The sequence below is a fragment of the Pristiophorus japonicus genome, chromosome 17 (genome assembly GCF_044704955.1).
Source record: "Pristiophorus japonicus isolate sPriJap1 chromosome 17, sPriJap1.hap1, whole genome shotgun sequence".
Classification (NCBI taxonomy): domain Eukaryota; kingdom Metazoa; phylum Chordata; class Chondrichthyes; family Pristiophoridae; genus Pristiophorus; species Pristiophorus japonicus.
This window is the reverse complement of record NC_091993.1, coordinates 108,693,982-108,716,266: the sequence shown is the minus strand read 5'-3', so window position 1 is coordinate 108,716,266 and position 22,285 is coordinate 108,693,982. Positions and strand designations below refer to the sequence as shown.

The 22,285-nt window shown below is 48.2% G+C and overlaps 1 long non-coding RNA gene across 1 annotated transcript in view; it reads right to left on the bottom strand.

Moving 5' to 3' along the window:
• Nucleotides 1-10,329: 10,329 nt before the first annotated feature.
• Nucleotides 10,330-22,285, bottom strand: part of LOC139228262 (uncharacterized) — a 35,575-nt gene continuing 23,619 nt past the window's right edge. The window contains exon 3 of the long non-coding RNA XR_011587539.1: nucleotides 10,330-12,018. This is a non-coding gene — a long non-coding RNA (uncharacterized lncRNA). The remainder of the gene's footprint in view (nucleotides 12,019-22,285) is intronic.

The following is a 22,285-nucleotide window of genomic DNA, read 5'->3' as shown; positions in this document are numbered from 1 at the left end:
GAATGTTTAAAATAAACTCGGCGCGACAGCAGTGAACAGCAATTTAAAAAAAAACGCCCACAGCAAGTGTTTTGCCACAGGCACACATCACTGAGCAGCGGGTTGGTAGCCCGCACTCCCCATCCCACCCACCCCGTCCCGTTCCGTCCCAACGCCCCCCCCACCCCACCCCTGTCCCACACCCCCCCGTCCCACCGCCCCCCCTCCCCCGTCCCAACCCCCTGTCCCACCTCCCCCGTCACGTCCCAACCCCTCTCCCCCCACCGTCCCACCCCTCCATCCCTTCCCGTCCCACCTCCATGTCCCACCCGTCCCACCAGTCTCTCTCTCTCTCTCTCTCTCTCTCTCCTCCAGTCTTCCTCTCTCTCCCAGTCTCCCTCTCTCTCCCAGTCTCCCTCTCTCTCCCAGTCTCCCTCTCTCTCCTAGTCTCTCTCCCCCTCATCTCTCTCGCTCCCCCTCATCTCTCTCTCTCCCCCTCATCTCTCTCTCTCTCCCTCCAGTCTCTCTCTCCCTCCAGTCTCTCTCTCCCCAGTCTCTCTCTCTCTCCCCAGTCTCTCTCTCTCTCTCTCTCTCTCCCCCCAGTTTCCCTCTCCCCCCCAGTCTCCCTCTCTCCCCCATCTCTCTCTCTCTCTCTCTCTCCCCAGTCTCTCACTCTCCCCAGTCTCCCTCTCTCCCCCAGTCTCCCTCTCTCCCCCAGTCTCCCTCTCTCCCCCAGTCTCCCTCTCTCCCCCAGTCTCCCTCTCTCCCCCAGTCTCCCTCTCTCCCCCACCTCTCTCCACCCACCTCTCTCCCCCACTCCTCTCTCCCGCCCAGTCTTTCTCTCCCATCTCTCTTTCCCCAGTCTCTCTCTCTCCCCCACCTCTCTCCCTCCCCCAGTCTCCCTCTCTCCCCCAGTCTCACTCTCTCCCCCAGTCTCACTCTCTCCCCCAGTCTCACTCTCTCCCCCAGTCTCACTCTCTCCCCCAGTCTCACTCTCTCCCAGTCACCCTCTCTCCCCCTTTCTCTAATATTTAACTGGAGGAAATTGCAGCTTATCCAAGAATGGGTCTCAGATGAGTAGTCTAGCAACACCGAGGCAGTTGAGAGAGGTGGTGGAGAGGTAGACCTGGGTGCTGTCAGTGCACATGTGGAAGTTGACCCCATCGAATAGGAGTTGGAAGCTGCTGTGTGAGGCCAGGATAATATTCTGGCAAATTCAGCTGCTGCCTTCCAATTTATGCAATTAGTTACGTGCGCAAGATTTATTAATTTATCTTCTATACTGCTAGGATGTTTGCATTTGGGAATAATCATGCATTTTGTTGTTAGGACTGCAAAAATTAAATGTTGGAATATTACTGAAGCCATCTGTTACTTGTCAGATGTCATCAATAAAGAGGCTGCTGGCCATTCCAGTGCATGGTGTAATTGAGCAAATCTTGCCAGTGTGCGCACACATATATACGGACACACACACACACATACACACACACGCACTCTCACACACATATATACAGATGCACATATATACACACACTTACAGATGCGCGCACACACACACACACACACACATACATGCACACACATGCATACATGCTGTCGTGGTACATATAGGTACCAACGGTATAGGTAAAAAACTGGATGAGGTCCTGCAAGCTGAGTTTAGGGAGCTATGAGTTAAATTAAAAAGTAGGACCTCAAAGGTAGTAATCTCAGGATTGCTACCAGTGCCACGTGCTAGTCAGAGTAGGAATTTCAGGATAGCTCAGATGAATACGTGGTTTGAGGAGTGGTGCAGAAGGGAGGGATTCAAATTCCTGGGACATTGGAACCGGTTCTGGGGGAGGTGGCACCAGTCCAAACCGGACGGTCTGCACCTGGGCAGGACTGGAACCGATGTCCTAGGTGGAGTGTTTGCTAATGCTGTTGGGGAGGGTTTAAACTAAAATGGCAGGGGAATGGGAACCTATGCAGGGAGACAGAGAGAAGTAAAATGGGGGCAGAAGCAAAAGATAGAAAGAAGAAAAGTAAAAGTGGAGGGCAGAGAAACCCAAATCAAAAATCAAAAAGGGCCACATTACAGCAAAATTCTAAAGGGGCAAAGTGTATTAAAAAGACAAGCCTGAAGGCTCTGTGCCTCAATGCGAGGAGTATTCATAATAAGGTGGACGAATTAACTGCGCAGGCAGCTATTAACGAATGTGATATAATTGGGATTACGGACACATGGCTCCAGGGTGATCAAGGCTGGGAACTCAACATCCAGGGGTATTCAACATTCAGGAAGGATAGACAGAAAAGAAAAGGAGGTGGGGTAGCGTTGCTGGTTAAAGAGGAAATTAATGCAATAGTAAGGAAGGACATTAGCTTGGATGATGTGGAATCTGTATGGGTGGAGCTGTGGAATACCAAAGGGCAGAAAACGTTAGTGGGAGTTGTGTACAGACCACCAAACAGTAGTAGTGAGGTTGGGGACAGCATCAAACAAGAACTTAGGGATGTGTGCAATAAAGATACAGCAGTTATCATGGGCGACTTTAATCTACATATAGATTGGGCTATCCAAACTGGTAGCAATACGGTGGAGAAGGATTTCCTGGAGTGTATTAGGATGGTTTTCTAGACCAATATGTCGAGGAACCAACTAGAGGGCTGGCCATCCTAGATTGGGTGATGTGTAATGAGAAAGGATTAATTAGCAATCTTGTTGTGCAAGGCCCCTTGGGGAAGAGTGACCATAATACGGTAGAATTCTTTATTAAAATGAAGAGTGACACAATTAATTCAGAGACTAGGGTCCTGAACTTAAGGAAGGTAACTTCGATGGTATGAGATGTGAATTGGCTAGAATAGACTGGCGAATTATACTTAAATGGTTGACGGTGGATAGGCAATGGCAAACATTTAAAGATCACATGGATGAACTTCAACAATTGTACATCCCTGTCTGGAGTAAAAATAAAACGGGAAAGGTGGCTTAACCGTGGCGAACAAGGGAAATTAGGGATAGTGTTAAATCCAAGGAAGAGGCATATAAATTGGCCAGAAAAAGCAGCAAACCTGAGGACTGGGAGAAATTCAGAATTCAGCAGAGGAGGACAAAGGGTTTAATTTGGAGGGGGAAAATAGAGTATGAGAGGAAGCTTGCTGGGAACATAAAAACTGACTGCAAAAGCTTCTATAGATATGTGAAGAGAAAAAGATTAGTGAAGACAAACATAGGTCCCTTGCAGTCAGAATCAGGTGAATTTATAATGAGAAACAAAGAAATGGAAGACCAATTGAACAAATACTTTGGTTCTGTCTTCACGAAGGAAGAAACATATAACTTTCCGGAAATACTAGGGGACCGAGGGTCTAGCGAGAAGTAGGAACTGAAGGAAATCTTTATTAGTCGGGAAATTGTGTTAGGGAAATTGATGGGATTGAAGGCTGATAAATTCTCAGGGCCTGATAGTCTGCATCCCAGAGTACTTAAGGAAGTGGCCCTAGAAATAGTGGATGCATTGGTGATCCTGTGGACTGGAGAGTCGGTAATGTAACACCGCTTTTTAAAAAAGGAGAGAGAAAATGGGGAATTATAGATCGGTTAGCCTGACATCAGTAGTGGGGAAAATGTTGGAATCAATTATTAAAGATGAAATAGCAGCGCATTTGGAAAGCAGTGGCAGGATCGGTCCAAGTCAGCATGGATTTATGAAAGGGAAATCATGCTTGACAAATCTTCTAGAATTTTTTGAGGATGTAAGTAGTAAAGTGGACAAGGGAGAATCAGTGGATGTGGTGTATTTGGACTTTCAAAAGGCTTTTGACAAGGTCCCACACAAGAGATTAGTGTGCAAAATTAAAGCACATGGTATTGGGGGTAATGTATTGATGTGGATAGAGAACTGGTTGGCAGACAGGAAGCAGAGAATAGGGATAAATAGGTCCTTCTCAGAATGGCAGGCAGTGACTAGTGGGGTGCCACAGGGCTCAGTGCTGGGACCCCAGCTATTTGCAATATACATCAATGATTTAGATGAAGGAATTGAGTGTAATATCTCCAAGTTTGCAAATGACACTAAACTGGGTGGCAGTGTGAGCTGTGAGGAGGACGGTAAGAGGGTGACTTGGACAGGTTAGGTGAGTGGGCAAATGCATGGCAGATGCAGTATAATGTGAATAAATGTGAGGTTATCCACTTTGGTGGCAAAAACAGGAAGGCAGAATATTATCTGAATGGCGGCAGATTAGGAAAAGGGAAGGTGCAACGAGACCTGGGTGTCATGATACATCAGTCATTGAAAGTTGGCATGCAGGTAAAGAGGCGATGAAGAAGGTAAATGGCATGTTGGCCTTCATAGCTAGGGGATTTGAGTATAGGAGCAGGTAGGTCTTACTGCAGTTGTACAGGGCCTTGGTGAGGCCTCACCTAGAATATTGAGTTCCGTTTTGGTCTCCTAATCTGAGGAAGGACATTCTTGCTATTGAGGGAGTGCAGCGAAGGTTCACCAGACTGATTCCCGGGATGGCAGGACTGACATATGAGGAGAGACTGGATCGATTGGGCCTGTATTCACTGGAGTTTAGACGAATGAGAGGGGATCTCATAGAAACCTATAAAATTCTGACGGGACTGAACAAGTTAGATGCAGGAAGAATGTTCCCGATGTTGGGGAAGTCCAGGACCAGGGGTCACAGTCTAAGGATAAGGGGTAAGCCATTTAGGACCGAGATGAGGAGAAACTTCTTCACTCAGAGAGTTGTTAACCTGCGGAATTCTCTACCGCAGAGAGTTGTTGAAGCCAATTCGTTAGATATATTCAAGAGGGAGTTAGATATGGCCCTGATGGCTAAAGGGATCAAGGGGTATGGAGAGAAAGCAGGAAAGGGGTACTGAGGTGAATGATCAGCCATGATCTTATTGAATGGTGGAGCAGGCTCGAAGGGCCGAATGGCCGACTGCTGCACCTATTTTCTATGTTTCTATGTTTCACACACACACACACATACATGAATACACGCGCGAGCACACAAACACTTACACAGACAGACAGACACACACACATATATATGCACTCACACTTGCGCACACACACACATACATGCACAAACACATACACACATACATGCACACACGCGCACACACACACACACGCATTCACACACACACACACACACACACATGCACACACACACACACACACACACACACACACACACACACGCACACACTCACACACACACGTGCACTCGCGCACACACAATCGGGTTGTGGACTGTATAGTTCTTACATGGACTGTCCAAAAGTTTCAAAAATGAAACTGGTCGAAATTTTAAAACTGAAGTTCACTTTTTCCCTTCAATGTTGGTTGTTAATGATAATAAGAAAGAATTTTCATCATTCGCAAAGCAAACAACAGGATTCAAACCACGGTTCCAACCCTTCCCTGCCCCTATTCTGTACCCAGTTTGTTTTTTGATTTGGCACAAGGTGATAACCCCATCAGACACATCACCATTAGGATTGTGTTGGCACATTCGTCTTTTCATGTTTAAAGCATTACTTCAGTTTCTAAGCATCAATACTGTTTTCTGAGAGATATTCAGAAACCAAGTGATATGGGGCTCAATTTTGGCCAGGAGTTGCTCCGTTTTGTTTGGACTAAGCTGCTTTTTCTGGCGTAACTTAAAAATCCCCAGTTTCCCCAATCAATTTGCACCAGCGTAACTCACTTAGTTTATGTTTTTTTTAGGTTTGTTTTTTTTTCTCAAAAGGGGGCGTTACCAGCCACCTACGCCAATTCTGCCCATTTAGGCAACTTTGGCCAGCTAATAGTTACTCCATTTCTACTTAGGCCAGCGTATGTGGCCACTTGAGAAAACCTTTTTGGAGAGATAAAGAAATCGGCGCAGGTAGGTACATCGGAGGCCATTCGGCCTGGGATAGGGGCAGGAAGCAGAGAGGACCTGGACCTGAACCAACCAAGCCTTACCCTTCGCAATATTTGCAAACAAAAACTACTAACAATTCTATAAGAAATAAAAATTTGAAGTCCTACCTTCATCATAAAACTGCAATTCACCCTTCTGCCTTCTGGGAAGGCAGTGGGCCGGTGCGGGAGGCCACTTGGCCTGGGCTAGAGGCAGGACAATGTACCGGGAGGCCACTCAGCCTGGGCTAGGGGCGGGAGCGAGCGAACTGGCCGGCACCGGGATGCAACGGAGAGGCTGCAAAGCAACGGAGAGGCTGAAAAAGGAAGATTTAACGCACAGAGCGAATCACTCAACAACGGTTCAGTTAGGAGGTTAGAATTAGTCTGACAGAATGATGCCACAAACTATCTTGTATAAGAAAACAGTCTTCTTCAAAGTCCAGCCAACAAGCAGTCTCAGCTGAGCTGAGTAATGCAGTGCATTAAAAATAAATCCCGGGCTTTTATAAAACTCTCCAGGAAACAAAGTAACAACAAAAACACATTAGACCTGATTCTGCTTTGCAAAGTTGAAAGCAGACAGAGGTATTAGGAATGTATGGCTTGAATGATGCTCATTTTTCTTGTGTCTTCAATCTACCCACGCGCACACACGCACATACACACACACGCACATACACACACACACACGCACACATACACATACACTGAAATAAATTCCATGGTTGAAACTTACTCTGATCAAGGTCTAGTTCCCATGTGTCCATTCCAGTTTCCTTGATTCTTTGAGGCCCACCCTCGAGGCGAGGGACCGCTCCGGTGCCCCGCAGTGCATGACGGCGATGGAGAAGTTGAGGGACCTGGTCGGGTCCTTCGACTTGGTGGACGTCTGGCGAAATCTCCACCCCGACTCCAGCGCCTTTACTTGGGTGAGGCCTGGAGTAGGATGGTCTAGAGTCGACCGCCTTTACGTGTCTCGGGCGTACGTTTCCTGCGTCCCGGCGGCCTCCATGCGGCCGGTGCCGTGTTCGGACCACCACCTGGTGTGGGCGGAGCTCGCTTCGCTCTGCGCGAGGACGGGGTCCGGGTACTGGCACTTTAACAACCGGCTGCTGGAGGACGAGCGGTTCCAGGACTCGTTCCGTCGATTCTGGTCCGACTGGAGAAGGAAGCAGGGGGGCTTCCCCTCCTTGAGGCTATGGTGGGACGTGGGCAAGGCTCACGTCCGCGTCTTCTGTCAAGAGTACGCGAGGGGGTCGACCAAGAGGCGGGCGGCCAGGGTCGGGCGCCTAGGAAAAGAGGTGCTCGACCTGGAATCCCGTCTCAGTCAAGTCGTCCAGGACCCGGCCCTGCGGACGGTGTACGAAGCGAAGAAGGCCGCGCTGAAGGACCTGCAGCTCGTCGGGTCCCGAGGCGCGTTCGTGAGGTCGCGGATCCGGTTCCTGCGGGATCTGGACCGCGGCTCCCCCTTCTTCTACTCGCTGGAAAAAAGGCAGAGTGTCCGTAAGCAGCTCCTGACGCTGCTGGCCGACGACGGCTCTCTCGTCTCGGATCCGGAGGGCGTCAACAACAGGGCCCGTGAATATTACAGGGCTCTGTTCTCTCCGGATCCGTCCAGCGAGGAAGCGCGTAGAGTTTTGTGGGAGGACCTGCCGAAGGTCAGCCCGGAGGGCGCCGAAAATCTGGAAGCTCCGCTAAGCCTGGCGGAGCTGACCGGTGCCCTCGACCGGCTCTCGAGGGGAAAATCCCCGGGGCTGGACGGGCTGACCGTGGAGTTCCACAGGGCGTTCTGGGACGTCCTGGGGAGCGACTACGCACGGGTCCTGGGGGAAAGTCTGGCGACCGGGGAGATGCCCCTCTCTTGACGCAGGGCAGTCATCGTCCTGCTGCCTAAGAAGGGCGATCTCCGCCTCCTTAAGAACTGGCGCCCGGCCTCCCTCCTCAGCACGGACCACAAAATCTTCGCCAGGGCGATGTCTGCTCGCCTTGGTGCCGTGCTGGACCACATGATCCACCCCGACCAGTCCTACACGGTCCCGGGCCGGACAATCCACGATAACATCCATCTGGTCCGGGACCTCATCCATTGTTCCCAGGAGGCTGGTCTGTCGGTCGCCTTCCTATCCCTCGACCAAGAGAAGGCGTTCGACAGGGTGGATCACGACTATCTGCTCGGAACTCTGCGCGCTTTCGGGTTCGGGACGCATTTCGTCGCCCGGATCCGACTTTTGTATGCCGCCGCGGAGTGTCTGATTAAAGTTAACGGGTCCTTGACGGCGCCCGTTCGCTTTAGGAGAGGGGTGCGCCAGGGATGCCCCATGTCCGGCCAGTTATACGCCGTTTGCGTGGAGCCTTTCCTGCGCCTCTTGCGGACGAGGTTGACGGGACTGGCTCTGCAAGGGCCGGGCGTGGAGGTCGTCCTCTCGGCTTACGCCGATGACGTGCTCCTCGCGGTAGAGGATCCCGCTGACCTGCGGAGGATGCGTGAGTGCCAGGAGATTTACTCGGCCGCGTCCTCCGCCAGGATCAACTGGGAGAAATGTTCCGGACTCCTGGTGGGTCAGTGGTGGGTGGACTCCCTGCCGGAGGAGCTCAGGCCTTTTGCCTGGAGCACGACCCATCTCCTCTATCTGGGAGTCTACCTTAGCCCCGACGAGGGAGCCTGGCCGGCGAACTGGCAGGAGCTGGAGGCCAAGGTCGCCGCTCGCCTAGGGCGCTGGACAGGACTGCTCCGAGTGCTGTCCTACAGGGGTCGAGCGCTAGTCATAAACCAACTGGTGGCCGCAATGTTGTGGTACCGGCTGGTCACTTTGACCCCTCCCCCTGCGTTTATCGCCAAGATACAGAACAAGCTGGTGGACTTCTTCTGGAACAACAGGAAGCACTGGGTCTCTGCTGCGGTCTTGAGTCTCCCGCTTGAGGAGGGCGGTCAGTCGTTGGTGTGCGTCAGCGCCCAGCTCGCGACTTTCCATCTTCAGACCCTGCAGAGATACCTTTACGTCGAGCCCCCTCCTAGGTGGTGCGCTCTGGCGAGGTATTTCTTCCGCCAGCAGCGCGACCTCAATTACGACACGTAGCTCCTATTTGTGAACTTGGGGGGTGTCAGGACCGCCCTCCGGGAACTGCCTGTCTTTTACAGGGACCTCATCAGGGTCTGGAACAAAGTCTCCACCAAGCGCAGCTCTCCGCCGGCTGGAGTGGCGGCTGTCCTGCAGGAGCCGCTGCTCGGGAATCCGTACCTCCACGACCGAGGTTTTATGTGGCGGTCGGAAGAGAGGGCTGTGGCTGGTGAGGTGACCAGGGTCAGGGACCTGCTCGATGGCGGAGGAGCGGGCTGGATGGCACCAGACACGCTGGCGCGGCGCCTAAATTCTGCCAACGTCCGCCACGCGGCCGATGCCATCGAGTCGCTAAAAACAGCTCTGGGCCCTGACTCCGTTAGGTGCATCAAGGAGGCTCAAGCACGTGGGGAGATCCCGTCCGAACTGACCCCCGTCCGGATGGAATTCCTCATCGGCGCCAAACCCCGGAACCTCCCTCGGGGGCCGGCGCCTCACAACTTGAGCCGCCTCGGGGAAATCCCCTCCGTGCCTTTCAGTTCCGCGCGGAGGGGTTTCTTGTACGGGCTGCTCCTGCACACTCTCAACTTTGCCATCCTCGCCTGCCATCCGGACACGCCATGGCGTACCATCTTGCCATCCGGAGGAGGCGGGGGTCCCCGATGGAGGGCACTCTACGCAGGGGTCCTCCCACTATTCATCGGGGACTTGGCCTGGAGGGTGGTGCACGGAGCAGTGCCGTGCAACAAATTTTTAAGCCGGTTCACGGACTCCCAGGCCGCCTGCAATTTCTGCAGTCTGGAGGAGTCCGTGTTCCATGTTTTTATTGAGTGCACGAGGTTGCAGTCCCTGTTCCATTACTTGAAGGGGCTGCTCCTGAAATTCTGGCTGCACTTCAGTCCCACTCTCCTGATCTTCGGGCACCCTGTGCGGAGGGGAGCGGGTAGGTCCGAGGACCTCCTCGTAGGACTGCTCCTGGGCACGGCCAATGGTGCCATCAGCCGGTCCAGGCAGCGGGCGGTCGAGGGGGTCGTTCAACCTGACTGCCTGCCTCTCTTCCGCTCTTACATCCGGTCCAGGGTGTCCTTGGAGATGGAGCACGCGGTGTCCACCGGTACGCTCGCGGCCTTCCACGAGAGGTGGGCACCGGAGGGACTTGAGTGCATCATCACGCCCGGCAACCAAATTTTAATTTGATTTTACGTTTTAAAGTTTAATTTGTTTTAATTGCCGGTGTTTTTAGTGTCCCCTTCCCTTTTATAGGGGGCACTGGGGAAAAAAGGTGATTTTAGTGCCCAAAAAAAAAAACAAAAAAAAAGAAAAACACAAAAAAAAAAGAAGAAAAAAAAAAGAAAAAAAAAGAGGGCCTTGTAAATGTCTGGTGTGTCATCCAGGTCGGGTGGCACGGTTTAATGTTTTATGTTTTATAGGTAGACTCTAAAAGAGTTTCTTTGAGGCCCAGCTCTCACATCTCAAAATCTTGCCTCCTCCATTGCACACTTGTGGGTGCGCATGCGCGGCCATCACTATTCTCCACTGCGCATGTGCAAACGTCCTGGCACATTTTCCAGCGCAGAACGCAGGCTCCACCCCCCCCAAGTCGACTGGCCATGTTGCGCGACTGCAGTGAAGAGGCCAGACAGCGGCCAAAGTTGCAATATTTTTTTCCGGACCATCTCCGCATGTACTTAAGCGGCACAACTCAGGTAAGTGCACTGAAAAACGGGCTCGGCCAAAATTGAGCCCATGGAGAGGATAAAATGTGATGGGACACATTATAAACAGGGATTAGTTTCTAGAGCAACCTGACTATAACTAGAAATTCAAATCAGGTTGTATATGAGATTTCCTGTGGACATAACACCCTATTCACTGGGTTAATATTTGGCATCGTGGTATACCAAACAGTTTCTCTGCTTCTTTCCCCACATGCTCAGCGAAGGCCATGTCTTCAATGCTACCATTTATATTGTCCGCAAAGGCCAAGCTCTTAGCGACAACCTGAAATAAAAAGAAAGACTTGCATTTATATAGCGCCTTTCACAACCACCGGACGTCTCAAGCGTTTTACAGCCAATGAAGTACTTTTGGAGTGTAGTCACTGTTGTAATGTAGGAAACGCGGCAGCCAATTTGCGCACAAGCAAGCTCCCACAAACAGCAATGTGATAATGACCAGATAATCTGTTTTTATTATGTTGATTGAGGGATACATATTGGCCAGGACACTGGGGATAACTTCCCTGCTCTTCTTCGAAATAGTGCCATGGAATCTTTAGCGTCCACCTGAGAGAGCAGACGGGCCTCGGTTTAATGTCTCATCCGAAAGACGGCACCTCCGACAGTGCAGCACTCCTTCAGCACTGCTCTGGAGTGTCAACCTAGATTTTTTGATAATAAAATGTTACAGTTGAGACAGGAAACCAACTGAAGTTACATGCATGTTACCAAAACAGGCAGGTCCTAACTGCATTGGGAATGCAACAGGTACTAATGATTTTAAAAGTTGGGCAAGTTGCCCGCAATACTGCGGAACTGGTGAAGGGTCACTATTGAAATCTATTGGAGTATTTAAATGAAGCTACAGATTGCCTTTGGTGGGACCACCTTAAACCTGTCTAAAATACTATGGGAAATACCATTTTGTGCAGTGTGGCACGGATCCTGCTCAATTGCACTTAGCCAGATTTTTCATCCCTATCAGCATTTGTTCTGCTCCTGCATTAGCGTTCTTAACTGGAAAAAATGTCCCCTTATAGCTTCGGAACTGGGTGTTGCAGTGACTTGGTACACTGTCATTCCAGGACAGAGTCATTATGAAAGTCTATCTCTGTCGTTGTCAGTTGAAAGTATCCTATGTGAACTAAGTTTGGGCTCATAACCCAATTCCTATTGGCCATAAGCCCACAGCACAAAACACCTTGGCACATACCTCCTTCAGACATGCTCCTCTCCGTGCTGTAACCAGTACAAGTGATCCCATTTGAGCCAGGTGATAGGCTGTCTGCTCCTCTGTTACTGTGCTGGCTCCTGTTACAAATGCACGCTTCCCTTGTAACATCACTGTTACAAACAGAACAGGAGAAGTGAGGCAGATTCACAATGCTTGTGAAATAAAAACAAGTCTTTGTCTCAAGTAAGGCTGAAAACTACTGAAAGCATGTATACATCTGCATTCTACTATGAATGCAATCTTTGATGTGAGCATATCTCTATCCAGTAATGCTTCAACAAACTTGTAATCTTGAATTCAGTCACGCTCTTCCTGTAATCCCTCTCCTTATTCTCATCTAGGAACATTTTGAAAATTGCCGAATTTATTCCAGCACATGAACATTATTCTTCCCACATGATTGACTCCCAGCCCTGGCCATCGGTTTTCAAGCAGCTACAGCACAACACAAAAATGTAATCTAAAACAAACTAAACAGCTCCATGCTCGGTATAAACATGGGAAAGTTTAAACTTTTGAACAGCAATTCTTCTAATTAAGATGATTCACACTTTCGATATCGTGCATTGGCTGCACAGGGGCAAAAATAATTTAAATTGCTGGGGGTTCTCAGTTGCCTCTCTCCAATAACATACCAGTTCCACAATGTCTGCAAGTTCTTAACTGGCCTATCAGACAAAGCCAGGGTTCTCAACCAAACTCTGAACTCTAAGCAAATGCTTTCATTTCAATAATGCTGAGAAATTACATTTCCTAATTTCAAAAAGGGACACCTAACTATATTTTACATGACATCATGTCATTTTCTTGTTATAGAACAGAAGTTCATTTGGAATATATTAATGATTTTACAGAACTGGCGCAAAGTCACCGACCTGAAACGTTAACTTGGTTTCTCTCTCTCCACAGATGCTGCCTGACTCGATGAGTATTTCCAGCATTTTATGTTTTATCCCAGTCCATCTATTCTTCCCTTTCTCTCCAGGGGATCAATTTCATTCCCACGACATTACTTACCCTCATCATTTGCTCTCCAGTTGAAAGTCCTGCACTGACTAACTCAACTCCGACCTGCACACTGATCACTGTGTACTCACTGTAGGCACATCCATGTCCCCACCACCCACCCCCTACACCCACCATCCCCATTCAAACTTCACTGTATCCCCACTCAAACTATTTCCTACCCCCATCCATGTTCAGGCTCCACTATCCACATCCTATCCACACTTCCTCAATTAAATTTGACCATCAACATTCACCCTAAAGCTTTCAAAACAATATTTGAAATTCTCTCCTTAATTAGAAATCTTTCACTTTCACCAATTCAACATGATTGTTCTTAGTACTTCCTTGCAATCTTGCCAGCAGTGACAACAACCTACAATGCACAAGTCAGGAGTGTGATGAATACACTCTACTTGCCTGGATGAGTGCAGCTCCAACACTCAAGAAGCTCAACACCATCCAGGACAAAGCAGTCCACTTGAACGGCACCCCATCCACCAGCTTAAATATTCACTCCCTCCACCATCAGTATATTGTGGCTACCATGTGAATTATCTGCAGGATGCACTGTAGCAACTCACCAAGGCTTCTTCAGAAATACCTCCCAAACCAATGACTTCCACCACCTAAAGAATAAGGGCAGAAGGTGCATGCGAACACCATCAGCTCCAAGTTCTCCTCCAAGTCACACATCATCCTGGCTTGAACATATATCACCATTCCTCCATTGTCGCTGGGTCAAAATCCTAGAAGTCCCTACGTAACAGCAATGTGGGAGCAACTTCACCACACCATGACAGTGGTTCAAGATGGGCCATCACCATTACCTTCTCAAGAGCAACTTGAGACAGCCTTTCCACCAATGGCCACAGGCAGAGAATGAATGAAAAGCACCATTAAAGTTGTGTCCAACCAGTCAGTTCAGCTCATTTCTTTTCTCAAAGTGGAAATTAAGGAAATTCCACATGATCTAAAAGAAATTAAGCAAGTGAGGAGCTTGCAACAATCTCATCAATAGCTTGACAGCTTTTGTAGTGCAAACGGATTTTTACAGAACATGTGCACTTGAAGTGTCGTAACTAATGGGCTACGGACCAAGAGCTGGAAAGTGGGATTAGGCTGGATAGCTCTTTGTCGGCCGGCATGAACACAATGGGCCGAAATGGCAATATAGGTAGAAGAAACCACCGCACTGTCCTTGTGGAGATGAAATCCTGTCTTCATGCTGAGGACACCCTCCATCGTGTTGTGTGGCACTCATCATCATCATCATAGCCAGTCCCTCGGAATCGAGGAAGACTTGCTTCCACTCTTCGCATGAGTTCTTAGGTGGCTGTACAGTCCAATATGAGAACCACAGTCTCTGTTACAGGTGGGACAGACAGCGGTTGAAGGGAAGGGTGGGCGGGGAGCCTGGTTTGCCGCACGCTCCTTCCGCTGCCTGCGCTTGATTTCTGCATGCTCTTGGCGATGATACTCAAGGTGTTCAGCGGCCTCCTGGATGCACTTCCTCCACTTAGGGCGGTCTTTGGCCAGAGACTCCCAGGTGTCAGTGGGGATGTCGCACTTTATCAGGAAAGCTTTGAGGGTGCCCTTGTAACATTTCCTCTGCCCACCTTTGGCTCATTTGCCGTGTACGAGTTCCGAGTAGAGCGCTTGCTTTGGGAGTCTCGTGTCTGGCATGCGGACTATGTGGCCTGCCCAGCGGAGCAGATCAAGTGTGGTCAGTGCTTCAATGCTGGGAATGTTGGCCTGGTCGAGGATGCTAATGTTGGTGCATCTGTCCTCCCAGGTGATTTGTAGGATCTTGTGGAGACATCGTTGGTGGTATTTCTCCAGCGACTTGAGGTGTCTACTGTACATGGTCCATGTCTCTGAGCCATGCAGGAGGGCAGGTATTACTACGGCCCTGTAGACCATGAGCTTGGTGACAGTTTTGAGGGCCTGGTCTTCAAAAACTCTTTTCCTCAGGCGGCCAAAGACTGCACTGGCGCACTGGAGGCGGTGTTGGATCTCGTCGTCAATACCTGCTCTTGTTGATAGGAAGCTCCCGAGATAAAGGAAGTGGTCCACGTTGTCCAGGGCCGCGCCGTGGATCTTGATGTTTGGGGGGCAGTGCTGTGCGGCGAGAACAGGCTGGTGGAGGACCTTTGTCTTACTGATGTTTAGCATAAGGCCCATGCTTTCATAGTCAACGTATTTACCGAGGCATATGTCCTGGAGTTCAGCCTCTGTGTGTGCACAGACGCAGGCATTGTCCGCGTACTGTAGCTCGACAACTGAGATTGGACTGGTCTTGAACCTGGCCTGGAGACGGCGAAGGTTGACCAGCTTCCCACTGGTAGTTTAGTTCCACTCCAGCGGGGAGCTTGTCAACTGTGGGGTGGAGCATGGCAGCGAGGAAGATTGGGAAGAGGGTTGGGCTGATGACGCAGCCTTGCTTGACCCCAGACCGGACGTGGATTGGGTCTGCGATGGATCCGTTGGTAAGGATCACGGCCTGCATGTCGTCGTGGAGCAGGCGGAGGATGGTGACGTACTTTTGGGGGCATCCGAAACGGAGGACGCTCCTTTGTAAGGTCGAAGAAGGCCATGTATAAGGGCTGGCGCTGTTCCCTGCATTTTTCCTGCAGCTGTCGCACTGCCAAAATCATGTCTATTGTGCCCCGGAGGGGACGAAATCCGCACTGCGACTCCGGCAGGAGCTCCTTGGTCACGGGGAGAAGACGGTTGAGGAGGACTCTAGCACTACCACCATGCTAAATGGGATAGATTCAAAACAGATCTAGCAGCTCAAAACTGGGCATCCATGAGGCGCTGTGGGCCATCAGCAGCAGCAGAATTGTATTCCACCACAATCTGTAACCTCATGGCCCGACATATCCCTCATTCTACCATTACCACCAAGCCTTGGAACTAACCCTGGTTCAATGAGGAGTGTAGAAGAGCATGCCAGGAGCAGCACAAGGCATACCTTAAAATGAGGTGGCAAAAAGGGGAAGCTACAAAACAGGGCTACATGCGTGTTAAACTACAGAAGCAGCATGCTATAGATAGAGCTAAGCGATCCCACAACCAACGGATCAAATCAAAGCTCTGCAGTCCTGCCACATCCAGTCGTGAATGGTGGTGGACCATTAAACAACTAACAGGAGGAGGAGGCTCCATGAACATCCCCATCCTCAATGATGGCGGAGCCAAGCACGCAAGTGGAAAAGACAAGGCTGAAGCATTTGCAGCCTTTTTCAGCCAGTAGTGTCAAGTGGATGATCCATCTCGGCCTTCTCCAGAGGTCCCCGACATCAGAGAAGCCAGTCTTCAGCCAATTCGATCCACTCCATGTGCTATCAAGAAACGGCTGAGCTCACTGGATACAGCAAAGACTATGGGCCACAACAATATATGCCGGCTGCAGTACTGAAAACTTGTGCTCCAGAACTAGCCGCACCTCTAACTAAGCTGTTCCAGTACAGCTACAACACTGTCATCTAGCCGACAAAGTGGAAAAAGCTGGACAAATCCAATCCAGTCAATTACTGCCCCATCAGCCTACTCTCAATCAAACAAAGGTGATCGAAGGTGTCATGGACGGTGCTATTAAGCGACACCTACTCACCAATAACCTGCTCACCGATGCTCAGTTTGGGTTCTGCCAGGACCACTCGGCTTCAGATGTCATTACAGCCTTGTTCAAAACAGCTGAAGAGCTGAATTCCAGAGGTAAGGTGAGAGTGGCTGTCCTTGACATCAAGGCAGCAGTTGACCGAGTGTGGCATCAAGGAACCCTAGTAAAATTGAAGTCAATGGGAATCAGAGGGATACTCTCCCCTGGCTGGAGTCATACCTAGCACAAAGGAAGATGGTTGTGATTGTTGGAGGCCAATCATCCCAGCCCCAGGACATCGCTGCAGGAGATCCTCAGAGCAGTGTCCTAGGCCCAATGATCTTCAGCTGCTTCATCAATAACCTTCCCTCCATCATAAGGTCAGAAGTGGAGATGTTCACTGATGACTGCACAGTGTTCAGTTTCTTTCACAATTCCTCAGATAATGAGGTAGTCTGTGCCCGTATGCAACAAGACCTGGACAACATTCAGGCTGACAAGTGGCAAGTAACACTGACACCACACAAGTGTCTGGCAATGACTATCACCAATAAGAGACAGTCTAACCACCTCCCCATGATATTCAATGACATTACCAATGTCGAATCCCCCAAAATCAACATCCTGAGGGGGTCACCATTGACCAGAAACTTAACTGGACCAGCCGCATAAATACTGTGGCCACAAGAGCAGGTCAGAGGCTGGGTATTCTGCGGCGAGTGTCTCACCTTCTGACTCCCCAAAGCCTTTCCACCATCTGCAAGGCACAAGTCAGGAGTGTGCTGGAATACTCTCCACTTGCCTGAATGAGTGCAGCTCCAACAATACTCAAGAAACTCGACACCATCCAGGACCAAGCAGCCTGCTTGATTGACATCCCATCCACCACCTTCGACAGCTCCTCCCAAACCCATGACCACTACCAGCTAGAGGGACAACAGGCATACGAGACCAACACCACCTACAAGTTCCCCTCCAAGTCACACACAATTAGGGGTACAATAAATGCTGGCCTTGCTGGCGATGCCCGCATCCCAGGAATGAATAAAACAATGAATAAAAAGCTGCAACCAGATTAGTCACAGAAATAATTCCATTATGTGAGAATTTACTCACACTAAAACGACTTACACAACACAGCATTAACAACAGTCAGTTATTAATTTTACTATAAAAAAATGTGCTAATGTGCTATTTAGAATAAGTGTTGGAAATCTGGGGCCGATTATTAAGAGAATGTAACGCAATGGAACGGTTTGACCATAAGGCGGTGCTAACATGCCGAGCTAGCTCATCTTTTATAAGCTTCCCTAGTTTAGTAGGACGAAAACCTGTTCCAGGGTGGTCTAACTCTTTACATTGGAACAATAAGGAAACACTGGATTGCCCCAATTCCATAGAATCATAGGAAGTTACAGCAGAGAAGGAGGCCATTCAGCCCATCGTGTCTGTGCCGGCCAAAAAGAGCTTTCCAGCTGAATCCCACTTTCCAGCTCTTGGTTCATAGCCCTGTAGATTACGGCGCTTCAAATGCATATCCCAGTACTTTTTAAAGGTGGTGAGGGTTTCTGCCTCTACCACCCTATCAGGCAGTGAGTTCCAAACCCCCACTACCCTTTGGGTGAAGACATTTATCAACTCCCCTCTAATCATTTTACCAATGACATTGAATCTATGCCCTCTGGTTATTGACCTCTCTGCTAAGGGAAATAGGCCCTTCCTATCCACTCTATCTAGGACCCTCATAATTTTATACACCTCAATAAAGTCTCCCCTCCCCTCCCCCAAAGAAAACAGACCCAACCTATCCAATCTTTCCTCATAGCTAAAATTCCCCAGTCCAGGCAACATCCTCGTAAATCTCCTCTGTACCCTCTCTAGTGCAATCACATCTTTCCTGTAATGTGGTGACCAGAACTGTACACAGCACTCGAGTCATCAAACAAAAGATCTAATTAAAAGTACCTTCTTTCTAGGGGACAAAATTAATAAACACCCAAATCGTTTTAAAAAAGACAAAAGGAAACATCAAATTAAATCATAATGTCATTTCCCGTGTTTACTCCACATCCAGGCTCTGCGGTGCACATCGGTTGCAGAAGGCCTCAAGTGTATGGGTGGACACCACATGCTCCTTCTCCAGGCCCACCTTGTGTGGATAAAAGAAATAGAAAGAAAAACTTGGATTTATATAGTGCCTTTCATGACCACCTGACGTCTCAAAGCACTTTCCAGCCAATGATGTACTTTTGGAATGTAGTCACTCTTGCAATGTAGGAAACGCGGCGGCCAATTTGTGCACAGCAAGCTCCCACAAGCAGCAATGACCAGATTACCTGGTTTTTGTTATGTTGATTGAGGGATAATTATTGGCCAGGACACTGGGGATAACTGCCCTGCTCTTCTTCAAAATAGTGCCGTGGGATCTTTTACGTCCACTTGAGAGAGCAGACAGGGTCTCGGTTTAACGTCTTATCCGAAAGACGGCACCTCCAAAAATGCATCGCTCCCTCAGCAAGGCCGCAGAAAAGAGGCACACAGCCAGGGAACCACCCACACGGGCCGTGTCCAACCTGGACCAGTGGATGTCTATGGTGGTAGTGGGGCAGGGAGAATCTGTTTTATTTGCAGTCTAATTGAAGCCAATCTCTGATTGTATGAATGGAGCATGTACCTGTTATCCCTGGTGATCAATTAGTGGACTGAACTATTTGGGGCTATCTATATCTGACCCCAGAAAACTGTAACAGTGAGTACGTATTAACGTTCTCAGCCTGTATGGAAGGGTAAATGCATCTGCTGTAGCAGGACATCTAATGGCATCTACCATTAGTTAGACCTGCCCTGGTATGTTTAGGTTTGAACATTTTTTGCGTGGCAAGTTGCTGAAAGTGCGAGCTGATAACAGCGCAGTGAGGGAAACTGGGCAACTGGGACGCGAGTGAACAGGACAAACAACTCTGGATCTCCTTAACCTATCCGATTGAAGGATTGAAAAATTAACAGCGCAAGGACTGAGAAGAAAGTTTAAATTAGTGTGGATGAATTCAATATCAAATCAGGTAAAGAGAAATAAAGAGGGAAAGAAAGATGGGATTAGGAGAGAAAAAAGAGACAGAAAGGAAAAATAATTTTAATTAAATCTCGAACAATCGAAATCTGAAGGAATGAGAGTCCACACTTGTAATAGTTAATTTTCAGTACCAGAGTGCCTGTTTAGTAGTAATTAACACTTGCATGTCTTTAAAATGGACAAGCTTTAACTTTCTGTGGCCAGTTTAGTTCATACCTACAGCAGACATACAGCGACTTCACACCACGCAATACATGTCAATGGTGAGCCAGACAGCGCGATGTCGTTTTCGCTAAGCTTAACGGAAGAGTGGTGCAGCTCGGTCAGCAACTTTGGGGTTTTTGATTTTACATAGAAACACAGACAAACTCTTTTTTTTTTTGAGTGTACAGATGTCATCATCATCATCATCAGAGGCAGTCCCTCGGAATCGAGGAAGACTTGCTTCCACTCTTAAAAAGGAGTCCTTAGGTGGATGAACAGTCCAATACAAGAACCACAGTCCCTGTCACAAGTGGGACAGATGTATTTTAGTAATGTATAGCAGAACTTAGCTATCATAGAATGCAGCACAGAAGGAGGCAATTCGGCCCATCGTATCTCTGCCGGTTCTTTGAAAGAGCTATCCAATAAGTCCCACTTCCCTGCTCTTTCCCCATAGCCCTGCATTATTTTTCTTTTCAAGTGTTTATCCAATTCCTTTTTGAAAGTTATTATTAAATCTCCTGCCACGACACTTTCAGGCAGTGCATTCCAGTTCATAACAACTCACTACATAAAAACGTTTTTCATTATGTAGCATCTGATTCTATTGCCAATTACCTTAAATCTGTGTCTCCTGGTTACTGACCCTTCTGTCACTGGAAACAGTTTTTCCTTACTTATTCTATCAATACCCTTCAAAATTTTGAACATCTCTATCAAATCTCCCCTTAACCATCTCTACTCTAAGAAAAACAACCTCAATTTCTCTAGGCTCTCCACATCACTAAATATACTTTAACAGGGCTAGACAGGACCTCCCCACAGTGGCATAACAGAGATTGGTTGTTCACATTGTCGGTTGTAATGGGCCCTGATGACATGTATCTTGAAATGTTCATTGAAGTCTTAGAGAGGAAATAACAAAGGGTATAAAGATAATCTTTCAACCATCCAATCTTTCAAATACCGGAGGATTGTTTAAAGTGGGAGAAAATGATAAACCAGGTTTACGATAGACCAGTCAGTCTAATTTATAGTGAGTAAGCTACTAGGTACCATAATATGGGTTAAAATTAATATTTACCTCAACAAACATTGGGTAATTAAGGACAGCCAACTAAAGGTTTCACCATTTAGTGTATATATCCCCACCATATTCATCCTCCTAAAATGTATCGCCTTGCATTTTCCTATATTACATTTCATCTGACATCTATCTGCCCAATCTATTAGCCAGTCTATGGTCTCTTGAAGTTGCTTACGGTCCTCTTCACAATTAACCATATTCCCTATTTTTGCATTGTCTGCAAATGTTGATATTGTGCTCCCTGTACCCAAATTCAGATCATTTATATATAAATATTGAGGAATAATGGTCCCAATACTGACCCATGAAGAATACCACTGTTTACATCCCTGCAGTCCCCAAAGCATCCGTTAACTGCCATTCTCTGTTTTCTCTCCGTTAACCAGTTTCCTATCCATGCAGCCACACTTCCAAGTACTTCCATTTTATCAGCAAGTTGGGGGACAGAGTGAGTTGTGTAGATGGGAGCAAAAAGTTACAAAGGAGCATATACAGTTTAAGTGAATGGGGAATATTGTGCAAGATGGAGTGTGAGGTCATCCACTTTGGATCCAAGAAAGATGGAAGTACTTGTGGAGAAGCACACTTTTGGGGGTCCAGGTACACAAATCACTAAAACCAGTGCACAGGTAGAAAACATAATCAAAAAGGCTAATGGAATGTTGGTCATTATCTTAAAAAGTTTGGAATACAAATGGGAGGAAGTTATGCTTCAGTTGTATGGAGCCATAGACAGACCCCTGTCTAGAGTAGTCTGTTCAGTCTTGAGCACCATACATCAGAAAGGATATATTGGCCTTGGCGGAGATAGAGTGCAGACTCACCAGAATGATGAAGCTTAAAGGGTTAAATTATGAGGACAGGTTGCACACACTTAGCTTGTATTGCCTTGAGTTTAGATGGTTGAGGGGGTGATCTAATTGAAATATTTTTACTGATAAAATTATTCAATTGGGTAAGATACAGGGAAGCTATTTCCTCTGGTGGGGAATCCGGAACAAGGGGGTACAATCTTAAAAGTGAGAGAAATGGACATTGAGAGGTGAAATCAGGAAGCATTTTTTCCCACAAAGGACAGTGAAATCTGGGACTTGCTCCCCTAAAAGGCTGTGTATGCTGGGTCAATTCAAATTTTCAAGAATGGGATTGACAGATTTTTATTAGTTAAGGATATCAAGGTTCATGGATTCAAGGCGGATAAATGGAGTTGAGCTACAGATCATCTCATTTAATGGCAGAACAGGCTTGATGGGTTGAATCATCTACTCCTGTGCTTATGAATATTCAGTTCGGGTGGTTTCCCCCTGGCTCCACAAACCAATGTTCTCTTTAATTTTTGGGGGGTGCACGGCCCCTTTAAGGGGCTGTGTGGCCCGTTCAAAATTCCGCGCATGCGCGTTT